General features: G+C 47.3%; 1 long non-coding RNA gene across 1 annotated transcript; it reads right to left on the reverse strand.

Annotated features, from left to right (window-relative positions):
• Positions 1-2126: 2126 nt before the first annotated feature.
• Positions 2127-7937, reverse strand: LOC129494999 (uncharacterized). The gene is made up of 3 exons (XR_008661445.1): positions 7654-7937; positions 3277-3484; positions 2127-2773 (listed from the first exon to the last, which is right to left on the reverse strand). It is a non-coding gene; the product is annotated as an uncharacterized LOC129494999 (long non-coding RNA).
• Between the last annotated feature and the right edge of the window lie 545 nt (positions 7938-8482).

The following is an 8482-nucleotide window of genomic DNA, read 5'->3' on the forward strand; positions in this document are numbered from 1 at the left end:
ACATCTGGGAGGAATAGCTCCAGAATTTGGAGATACCAAACTATAAATATCAGCATAGCATATAACTTCCTCTAGAAACTGCATTAAAGAATAACTGAGAAATTGAAGCAACCCTGTGAGATCCTTAATAAAATCTATACTTACTAAAGTAACCGATAGTGGTTTTAGAAAAAATTCTGCTGTAAGGGCACCTGGGTGGCTCAGGCAGTTAAGCATCTGACCCTGAACTTCTGCTCAGGTCATGATCTCAGGGTTGTGAGATCGAGCCCTGTGCTGGGTTCCACGCTAGGTGTGGAGCCTGCTTAAGATTCTCTCTCTCCCTCTCCCTCTGCCCCTCCCCTCCCAAATAAATAAGCAAATAAATAAATTCTGTTGTAGAAATAAACTTGAAACTATTAGGATATCATTATTGAAGCAAACCAAACCATGAGTTTACTTGAATGTGCAAAAATTCAGGGTGAGGATGGGTGCCAGTGACCTCTGCTGCCCAGTAAATGTGCTGATGGATGAAACAGTGATCAGAAGTGGCCACACTGTCGGATGAAGTCAGTATGACCCTGCTACAGAGTTTCTACCGTGACTGCAGACTCTGGGCCCTTAGCTAGATGTACTGAGTGCTAAGTGATCTTCCCAGCCAATCCTGGCAGTTTCCCAATCCTATCTCAACCAATGACCAATTACTACCTATCAGGAACCTTTTGGGAAGCTCCTGAGGAGTAGAAATTTGACGATGATAAACCCAAGAATGCCACGGGTTCATTGTACTCAGAGCTGGTGAGGGCTCATTAATACTCATATATATTGCTGGGGTGGCTGTAAATGGATACAAACCTTGAGGACAATTCAATATTTCATTATTATAAGTTTAAAATTTTCCCTTTTCTTTGACCAACAAATCTACATCTAGAAATCTATTTTAAGGGAACAACAGATTCCAGCTATCTACCAGCACTGTATTGTATACAATAGCAAAATATAGGAAACAATCTGAATGGCCACCATTAAGAAACTGATTTAAAAATTATATGTTTATACAGCAGAAAACTAAATGGCCATTACAAATGATATTTTAGCATAAAATTTATTGATGTGGGAAAATACTTAGGCTGGAAAATTGATTCCAAAAATCAGAATATAACTCTACATGCATATTATAATCCCATTTATTAAAAAAAAAAAAAAAAAGCCTTCAAATCGAAGGAAGACCAAAAGGAAATACACCAAAATATAAGCAATGGTGTATTTTAGAGTTGGGATTTTAAGTGACTTTTATTTTTCTGTATATTATATAGTTTCTACAGTAAGTGGTACTTTAAAAAATCAACTGGTTTTCTTGACTAATACAAACACATATTTACAATATTAAATATGGAATGAAAAGAAATCTAGACCTCTAGTTCCTCTTCATAGAAATAATACCGTTAACAGTTTTTTTTGTGTATCCTTCCAGAGATCCTATGGTGTAGGAATTGTGTGTGTGGAAGCAGGATGGGATGGGCAAGTAGTCAGATAAATACATTACTTCAGGAAAAGTGTAGTTCTGGACTGATCCAAGGGGAGCTCCAGAGCAGAGCGTAAATCACAGTGCAGTTGGAATCATCCTGAGGTGAAATGCCAGGTAGTTTAACCCCTTATCAGTCAGTTTTGGGCTGCAAGTGAGGGGAACATAACCCCCTAGGAGAGTCAGCACCTATTCTGTGCAGGGCAATTTCTGTGAGCCTTGAGCAGTGAGCACTCACAGCAGCTGGGGACAGACAGGTACCAATAAGGCACCAACAGTGTCCACTACACCATCTCAACCATTTGCTTAAAAAAAGCTAACTTATAAATATACTAATGGTTCTTCCTAGCTACTGATTCTAAAAGTCCTCATTTCTTATCTAAAGTACATATAATGTGCAGAAAGGTAAGCACATTGTTTCCCCGAACTAATAAAAATTGGCACAGTATTATCTTTTAATTAAAGTGCCTGCTTCCTTTAAAAAATACACTCAACACACAGCAAAATAAATAAAATAAACTTAGAAAAAAAAGGTTAAATTTAGTTTTAACTTTTGGCAAAGAACGAAATAGTGCTTTCCATTGTTCTCAAGTACATAGTTCCTCAGTTGCACTTTGTTGTTGGATTGTGATTGGTGTTTGTGCTTGAATTTCAACAAACACCAGTGTTTAACAGGCCTTCCTTTGCTGAGGTTTCTGAAATGCTGGCTTCTAGTTTCAAAACTCTCCCTGCTTTGGAGGCAAGTAGCAAAACTCCAAATACATATCAGGGGTGCCTGATAATTGGAAAGGAGCCTAAAGTTTGACTAGGGCAAACCTTTAAGTTTACAGGTGTGGAAACTGAGACTGAGAGAATGGGCATGACTTAGCTTAGGCTGTAAGTTGGGTTAGAGGTAGAAACAGGGTTAGGACCCCAGTCACCTGCCCTCTTTCTAAGCTCCTGAAATGACCAGCTGCTGGTTTCCCCAAGGACATAAAGCTATTGAAATGAGTTTAGGTGGAATTCAAAGTTCTTGTTTCCTTTTAATAGCCTTTACAGTTTTTCCCAGTGACTTAACTCTGGAAAAGAAAAAAAAAAAAAAGACTGGGAATTAAAATTTTCTGTGTACTCACTACAGTGTATTCAAATGCGAAGTGGGACAAAATGCAGAATGGGTTAGACTTGGATGCTGTGTGGGGAAATTCCTTGACACTTGAGCATTTTGGATTATTCAGGAAATTCCTCAGAGACTTGGCCTTCCTCTGTACTGTTGTCCTTGGAACCACTATGAGGCTAGGGAAAGAAACAGGACTCACGTTAATTATTTACAACAACCTTCCAGGGGGACTAGAGTTTGTGAACAGACTGTGAGACCCCAGCTCTCCTGCATCCCCACCCTCAGGAGGTCAGGCTCTGACAGGTTGCCCCTGGAGCAGAGGAATTCTCAAGGCAGGACATCTACAGAGAAGGGTAATTACAGTCTTCAGACAGAATAGGGTTATGCTTAATTAATAGAGTTGCTCTGTTCCCGAGGGGTGGACATTTGCACAAGTTTTTCTATGGATAAAGGGAAAGCAGACATTTCTGAGTCTGGGAAGATATCTGGAAGTCTTTCTGGGCCTATTGTGTTTTTTTTTGGGGGGGGGCCTATTGTTTTAAAAGAGGCTGTGTGGCTACAAGCAAATAAAGGAGTTCAGTCATATTGAGCCCTGACCTTCCATGTGGTGGGGAAGGAAGAAAAAGGTGCCATTTCCCCAGAGTTAATCAAGTTCTTGGTACAGTAGTGGATACTTTACCGTCGCCATCTCATCGAATCCCCAAATGATGCTGTCAGTTAGGTACAAGAGTTCTTGTTTTATAGACATGGGTACAGGCACAGAGAGGAGGTGACGAGTCAGGGCTGCAGAGCTGGTAACCAAGGCGAAGCTGGCTGGAAAACCTTAACTACTCATCTTCCTTCCAAGATGACCAAGATGCATTTCCTCCTGCTTTCTTCCTTTCCCTCTAAAGTTCATGGGTAAATCAAAGAAAGTGTTTAATATGGCCAATATGGAATTCTACTTGTTTTTGTTTACTTGTTTGTCAAAAGGCGTGAACCCATTTTGTTTTTTTCCTACCCTAGGCGAAATATGCTCCCTCCTTCACATCTCAGCCAAAGGCTACCTCCTTGGGGAGTTCTCATTCCCACTGGGCTGGGTTTCTGCTCTCTAAACCTTCAGGTCATTCTGTGTTTACAGACTTTACATTTGTTATCAGGCCTGCTCTGAATTCTTAGGGTCTAGCATGCAGCAGAGACTCAACGAACGCCGGTTGTCATGAATTCAGGCTGACCTGAGCAGGGAAATGGCACCTTGAGCATGGTTACACAGCAAAGTTCTCATGGGGTTCAGCTCTGGGATGCTCCAGATTCAGGGGACACAGTCATATCTCAGTAGACATATGGCCCAAGGTGAGGGCCCGAGGCCCAGGAGGCACTTACCTTGTTTCTATACTGTTCCTGGCCAGTAAAACTCTGCTCTATGCTGCCTGGAAACCCTCCAGTTCACAATCTTTCTTAGGTCTCAAGGTTCCGGTTCCCCTTCCCTAAAGAGAGCTAGATTTGATGCCTGGTACAACATTCCCCATATTCTTTCTGCATAAAATTAATTTGGTAGCATTCACCTCTTATTAATCCCTCCTTTTTTAATCCCTCATTTTTAATATATTATTAAATTTTCTTGCTATCTGTGAGGTAATTTTGTACCCCTTTCACAGATGGGGAAACTGAGGCTTGCTAACGTTAAGTAATGTGCAGAAGTACACAATCTGATAAGAGCAGGGACTCAAACCTAGGATGTCTGACTCCACATCTCATGTTTTCCTCACCTGGGAGCAAGAACCATATCTTACACACTTTGTAACGTACGTAGTGCTTCATAAAGAGTATGTCATAGTGCTTAGTGAATGGGATGAGAGGGGTTTCCAACTGATAAAAACCAGCAGCACGAATCACACCCAAGAAGCAGCATGACAGGTAATTCAATAGGAAGGGGCTTGTGGGCCAGGGCTTAACTGCATCCACTTTTTGTATATCTCCTGAGAACCTTCTGGGGCCAGTAAACTTTTCAGCAATAACTCAAAAGGAACATTTCAAATTCCAACAGGACTATAAACATTATCTGTGAGATTCAGATTGGGAAATGGTTTTCCTAAAATATCTGCCCCACACACTGAAATTCTTACATTTTTTATATTTTGATTTCTTCTTTCTCTTTTACTGATTCATTAAGGAAATACTGAGTGTCTACTATGTGCATGTACAATTCCAGGCACTTTAATCACATCTCATTCTCTATACTTTCATCCATCCATTCATTTGTTCCTCTGTTGAGTCGCTTATTATTTAACTTTGTATAAGGCATGGAATTTCACGTGTTCTACATTTTTACTGAAGTATCTCTGGGCTAATTAGGGAAGGTGAGTATCCTAGGGATAGTTTTCCCAACCGGCTCCAAGTACCTGCCCCATTGGGATGCTGGGTTCTAAATGGATAGAACAGTGAGAGGTGAGTTTCAGCCATGCCTTTTACTTGGAAATCACCCCTTCCACAACCTCAGTTTTATCCTTTACAAAATGATGATCACACCACTTAGATTGCATAGGGCCATGGAGGAGCCCATGGGAACTCAAGTAAAAGTGACGAGCAAAGTGCCCAGGGTGTCGGCACAGGGGACTCCCAACAGATTAGAAGTGTTAGTCCCAAACAGCTTTCCTTCTGCCAATACCACCAGCAGGCAGCTTGCAGAGGCATCTTGACAGTAATCACGCGGCTCCTGATCTCCCCTGGTCAACCTCAGGGAGGCTACAAGGCAGGAAGGGTTACATTCGGGCAAAGACAGTCCAATTGCAGCCTTTGTCTTTATCAGCCTGAGCAGCAGCATAGTTTTGGGGCACAGGCAGTGACATTCCAATTCCCTGACTGGACACTCAAGGGAAGAAGGGATTCTTGGAAAGAGATGAGGGTGGGAGGGGGCCTATCAGCGGCTGCTCTGCAGCTTTTACTGCTTCCCTTGCATTTCCCTCTGGGTAGTTGTTTCCAAGACCTCCTGGGGTGAGGAGCAGAGCTGCTTTTGTTTTGTGATTCTGAGGGACAGCTTGGGCACCTAGGGTGGGGGGAGTGTAATCTGGTCCCATGCCCCTCCCTGAGCGGTGCATTTCTTGCCTCACAGCAGAGACCCTGTGGCTTCCACATGCATGGAGGTGGGCAAACTCCCAGAGGTCTAGGACTCAGAATGGAGTTTGCAGGAGAGGCACGGCCTTCCAGCCTTTCAGGGCTCCTATCTTGTTTTCCAGTTCTGTGCACAGCAGAGTGGGTGCTGAGTATGTTTGCTAAATGAATGCAAGAGCCCTCACTGGAGAAAAGTCACAAGACAGTAATCACTTCACCCGGTGCCAGACACTATTGCTGCTTCCCCCTGGGGTTGAGTATGTGTTCGTTTAGTTATATCCTCACCAACAAACAAGTTCCACAAACCATGAGCAGTGCATTCTCTGTCCCTCCCTCAATGAGCTAACAACCCAAATATCTCCTAGAAGGAGCTGTCACTCTATAACTGTGTAGTGGAACCCCCAGCCATGAGGACATCTTTGCCTTCCTCATGGCCTGTGCCTCTCATCATGCCCTGGAGCTGGAAGCTCTCATATTCCCTATAGGTCTGTGGGATAGAGGGTGGAAGAACCTGATCCTTCTTGATTCCACTAAAATGAGGCCTAAGACCTCGACTTTGCTAGTGTGTGTGATCTTAGAACAACTTTATTGAGTCTCGGTTTGTCCACCTACAAGAGATAGTAGTATTACCTATATCACCTATCTCGTCGCTTTCAGGTCAAGATAGAACTAGTAATGTCTAAGAGGCGCCTTCTAAAATGCGCTAGTATCCATGTCGGCTATCAGCCCCGGGGCAAAGCAAACAAAAAACCCAAACCCCAAAAACTACTTAAAAACAAATTTAAAAAAAAGAAAAGAAAAGAAAGACATCTCCAATCAGGGACCATTTTGGAAACCGCCCTTTACAGACTGTATGACCTTGGGCAAGTGACACGAAATCGCAGGCCTCGGTTTCCTCTTTCATAAACGGGAGCCCTCCCCCCCCCCCCCCCCGCCTCCTCCAGGGGCCGCCGGAATTAGCGGGGACACGCCCCGCGCCCAGCGGGCGAACAGGTGGCGCTCGATCGGGGTCTCCCGGGTCCGCTGCCCCCCCGCCCCCCGCTCGGCCCCTCCCCTGCCCGCCACGCCCGCCGAGGTGAGCCGAGCGACGCCCCCCCCCCAACGCCGCCCGCTGCACCCGGACCGCGCACGCGCGCTGGGGCCGTCGCCCGGGGCCCTGCCCGCTAGTTACCTTTCACCTAGTTCGCCCGGCCGGCGGCGCGGGGTTACTCGAGGGCAGACGCGGCGCCGTGTGCGCCTGCGCGTCGCTCGCTGCCGGCCGCGGCGGGGCGTGCGGAGCGCCTACTTTTTGGTGGTTTCCGTTCCGCTTGAAATCAAGGGCGTGGGCCCTGCGGGTGTGCCCCCCTCCCTGGGCCTGGCGGGGCTGGGCACAGCCTCGGGCCCCGCGGGGCGACCTCCGTAGGGCCGGGGCCTCCCGGACGTCTCGCTTGCCCCCCCGCCGGCTGCCGTCGCCCCCTCGTGCGCAGCCCGCCCCTCCCCGGCGAGCCCGTCTCCCCGCGTCCCCCCCCCCCGGCGGGTAGCAAGGGAGCCCGGCTTGCGAAGGCCGCACACGCTCGCGGAGAAGCCACGTGGGCACAGAGTCCAAGTTCGTATTTCTGCAAGGGAGGGGCCCGACCTAACTACCAGGTTTGCAGAGAGAAGGAGCACATGCCCGTATCCCCCCCGCCCCCCCCCCGCAAAAGGCTCGGCGCCGAGGCTGCAGGGCGCCCCGGGGTTACTGCCGGGCGCCGGGCGGGGCGGGCGCCGCGCGCGGGGAGGGAAAGGCCTCGGGTCCGCCGCCCGCCCGCGGGGTGTTGGGGGCCCCGCCACACGACCCCCCAACCCCGCCCCCGCCAGGGACGCTTTCCAGGGGTCCTTGTTCTCTCTTCTGCAGGGGTCCTCCCCTCTTGACGTTTGCGGGGGAGGGAACGCTGGGGGGCTGGGGGGGCTGGGGGAGCAATCAGAACCACGTGTGCGCAAAATGTACCTCTTCTTCCCGGGGCCTGTCCCATCCTCCTACTTGGATTCCGATAGTTTTGTAACCACCCGACGAGCCCAGGCCGGCCTGCGTTCGCCCAGGTTCTGCCACCGACTGGAGGGATGGGGATCAAGTCCTTCGCTCTCTCCAGGATCACTGCTCCTTCTCCTGTTAGATGTAGGGGCCAGTCCTGGACCCCCTGGGGCCCTTCAGCATGAAAGTCAGGTGACGAACCCTGAGATTTTTCAGTTCCGCAATGTCACGTCTCTTCCATTTCATACAGAGCCGGGAGGGAAGACTGTTGTTAAAGAGAATAAGCCTCAGAGTTAGGAGGTTGTCCCATGATGGGACGTTTTGAGGTTTTCTAGGTTTCTTTTTTTTCTCTCTCTCTTAAGATTTTATGTATTTATTCATGAGAGACAGAGAGAGGCAGAGACACAGGCAGAGGGAGAAGCAGGCTCCATGCAGGGGAGCCCGATGTGGGACTCCATCCGGGGCCTCCAGGATCACGCCCTGGGCCAAAGGCAGGTGCTAAACAGCTGAGCCCACCCAGGCGTCCCATTTTCTAGGTTTCTTTGAAAGGTTTTGTAACTGTTTCAAGACATTAACATTTAAGGTCACACGTGAAGGTCTTTCCCCAATATACTAGATGACTTGAAGACACCCATCCCAAATTATATTTCTTTTGCCATTGCCTCCAGCACAGTATATTAGGCAGCCAATTGGTACAGATTTGCTCTGAATGATAAAAGAAAATGTGTGACTAGTAGGGATAGGGTTCCAGTGCTTTCATTTTGATATGAATAGATTTTTTTTTTAAATTCATGAGCCAATAAAT

The sequence above is a fragment of the Nyctereutes procyonoides genome, unplaced genomic scaffold (genome assembly GCF_905146905.1).
Source record: "Nyctereutes procyonoides isolate TBG_1078 unplaced genomic scaffold, NYPRO_anot_genome, whole genome shotgun sequence".
Lineage (NCBI taxonomy): Eukaryota > Metazoa > Chordata > Mammalia > Carnivora > Canidae > Nyctereutes > Nyctereutes procyonoides.